At 40.1% G+C, this 2,992-nt stretch overlaps 1 protein-coding gene across 1 annotated transcript in view; it reads left to right on the top strand.

The window, feature by feature from the left end:
- Positions 1-336: 336 nt before the first annotated feature.
- The window catches only part of Ms4a12 (membrane spanning 4-domains A12), an 18,529-nt gene continuing 15,873 nt past the window's right edge, over positions 337-2,992 (top strand). Inside the window, exon 1 of the mRNA XM_028777495.1 lies at positions 337-521. The gene's annotated coding sequence lies outside the window, so the exon portion shown is untranslated. The remainder of the gene's footprint in view (positions 522-2,992) is intronic.

Raw genomic sequence — 2,992 nt, forward strand, 5'->3', positions numbered from 1 at the left:
AAAGAAAGGAAATGCCCACAGATATGGCTATAGGTCAATCTGAGGGAGGTGATTCTCCAGCTGAGGTTCTCTCTTCCCAGGTTGCTATGGGTATGTGTCAAAATACCAAAAGCATGTGCATGCTTACAGGCTAGGTTCTTATTTTTCCACAGAAATTACTCCAGTGAGAAAGCAGCCCATGTAAGGAAAGAAAGTACTCACCACATATGTAGAGGAAGTGCGCCTGAGACCTTATTCTTCAGCACTTACTAACTGTAGTCCCCTGAGAAAGTTAACTTCCTGTGACTCACTTCTCGAAAGTAAATCTGTACTAGTCTCCCAGTAAGTCCTGTCTGCTCCTAGTAACATTAGCCATGTGGCAGCATTCACACGTGCTAAGAATAGCGACAGGACACTGTCACCCGTGTAACTTTTCCAAGCTAGTTAATGATACTACTTTAATGTAGGAGAAAACATTTCCTAGGACCCTGATTGACCTAAAGACTTGGCCGCCACCTTACGAAGAGACTCTCTGCCTGCAGGTAAGTCTGCGAGGCCAGCAGAGGGGACACACGAGACTTAGAGAACACTGGTCATTGCCCACGTCACTTCCTTACTACCCAGCAGACATGAATCAGGCTAACCACAGGGTTCCTTCTCAGACAGCAACCCTGAGTCCTCTCTCCTGCTAAAACAATTCCCATCTCTTGTTCCTTTAATGATTCCCATCCTTTGAGCAGGACCATTGACAAAAACTGTCTCGTTCTAAGGTCCATAACATCACAATCATTCCAGCATCATGTTGTCTCCTTTAGAAAAATACAAACAAATCCACAAGAGAAAGGAAACCACCATTAATGCACAAAGATAAATTAAAATTTAAAAAAAAATCCTACTCTTAGCCAGGAAGCTAATCATGAATTGATGCTGCTAGGAAAAGGGAAATATGTTTTCCTCAACAGTGTGGCCCTGGGTGCATCAACCTCCAGGGCAGGCCCAATGCTCAGGAGTAGTTGACCAGGCTTGGAGTAGTTGGTTGGTTGGTTGTCCACTTTTAGAGAGAAAAAGAACATGAAGTCGGGTAGTTGGGGAGGTGATGGAGGTCTGGGAGGAGTTGGGAAAGGAAAAAGAATAAAATATTCTTTTCTATATATATTAAATGAGCATATATTGTATAAAATTCTCAAAGAATAAATAAAAACATTATTTTCAAAAACCATTCTTTCCTAATCATGCATGTGGTGGTGGTGGTGTATGTGTGCATGCATACATAAGCATACATACGTGTGCGTGTGTGTGCGCGCGCGTGTGTGTGTGTGTGTGTGTGTGTGTGTGTGAAAAGAATTGACACTGACCCCACTTTCTCATTCAACAAACACTCAATGGATCTCACCACATGTGAAACTTGACAGCTGTGGGGCTTTTGGAGGCAAGAATACACACTGGATCGCTGATATTATCTGATCTGTTTGCACCTCTGAGACACAACTGAACACGAATAGTTAGAATGCCTCCAAAATTATAACATGCCAGTATTGAGAATTATAAGGGCTGATTGACGTGCAAAGGTGTTAATGAAATGGCAAGTTAAAAAGGTGTAGTATAGAAAATCTACACAATCTGACCTTAGTTTGGTGAATTTTTACAAAACCATATACATCTGTATGTAAAATGAATCCTGACATACAAAAGTTTGCAAATCCTGAAGAACTATTCTCAACAGCAGTGTCCAGGTATCCAGAGCACAGGCACTTTCGCTCCTCTTCTTTCTGTTCTTCATTGTCTGTGTTTTACAGTTGTACTTGTTTGATTTAAAAAGCAGTAGAATGTGGTGTGGCACTGCTTTGGTGAGGGTCAGACAGCAAAGGGGCTGGAGAAAGGAACAGGAAGTGTCTGGAAGCACACACTTCTCAGCATAAGTGAGTCAGAACACATTTCCCAGCATAAAATACAAAGAACAACAACATACTCAAATTTACAAATGGGGTAATAGTGAGCAATGAAAGGACTTTGGAACTATAGAAAGACGGGATGGGCTTATTTGAAGCAAGGAAGTAAAGGTACTTATAAACTCCAGATAAATATTGAAGTCCAGAGCAGAACTTGTAGCTGAGAAAGAGAAAGCCCAGAGGTGCTGGGGAAGCTGCATAAGTCCACTGAAACCACCCTGCCTTTCTCAGTGGGTATGAAACGGGGCTGAACTGTTTGGGTGGGTATGCTGCTGCATTCTACTCTCTGGGTTGGAGAGGTGAAGTCAATTCTTGAATCTGTATTGAGACAGTTGACAAATGAAAGAGAAACCCAAAGTGAAATAAGACAATAACTACGGTTACTACTAAAGGCACTTTAAGTGTATCTATAGACAAATACCCATATATGTAAATCTAATGCTTGCTAAGGTTAGTGAACGCAGATGTATGAAGTTCCATCAACAGTAACCGGCAAGCAGGAACCCTTGATGATAATGTTGTGATCGAGGGTCCACACATAACAGAGACACTGAAACACATGGTTTCTGAATATGGTTCACTAAAGAGGCCTCTTTGTGGAAAATAAAGGCCAGGAAATCACCCTTCGCTGGGTCAGCATTTTTTAATATGTGCTGAAAGATGATGTTTTCAGACATATGTCTGCATGACTCTGTTGGAAGTGTGATGTTTCATTATATGCTATATAATATATTCTAAACAATAGTATCATTTTCCTTCTGTTCAAACAAAGGTGGAAAGGAGGAAGAAAGAAATTACAGTCATATTTTTCCCCATCTTTATTTGAAATTAGCTCATTGGCTTGTTTTTCTATTGCTATGGTCCCTATGCTTTATAATTCATCAGAACTTTGGTGTTTCTATGTGTTCATGTACTTAAAAATAGTTTGTGGTAGTTCTCATTTTTTAGAAAAAAAAAACCAACTGGTTGTAAATAACTTATCATTTGCTAAGAGAAAAAAATGTGCAAACTCCTTTTAAAAAAGAAAGAAAGAAAGAAAGAAAGAAAGAAAGAAAGAGAGAGAG

The sequence above is a fragment of the Grammomys surdaster genome, unplaced genomic scaffold (assembly GCF_004785775.1).
Source record: "Grammomys surdaster isolate TR1022 unplaced genomic scaffold, NIH_TR_1.0 310, whole genome shotgun sequence".
Lineage (NCBI taxonomy): Eukaryota > Metazoa > Chordata > Mammalia > Rodentia > Muridae > Grammomys > Grammomys surdaster.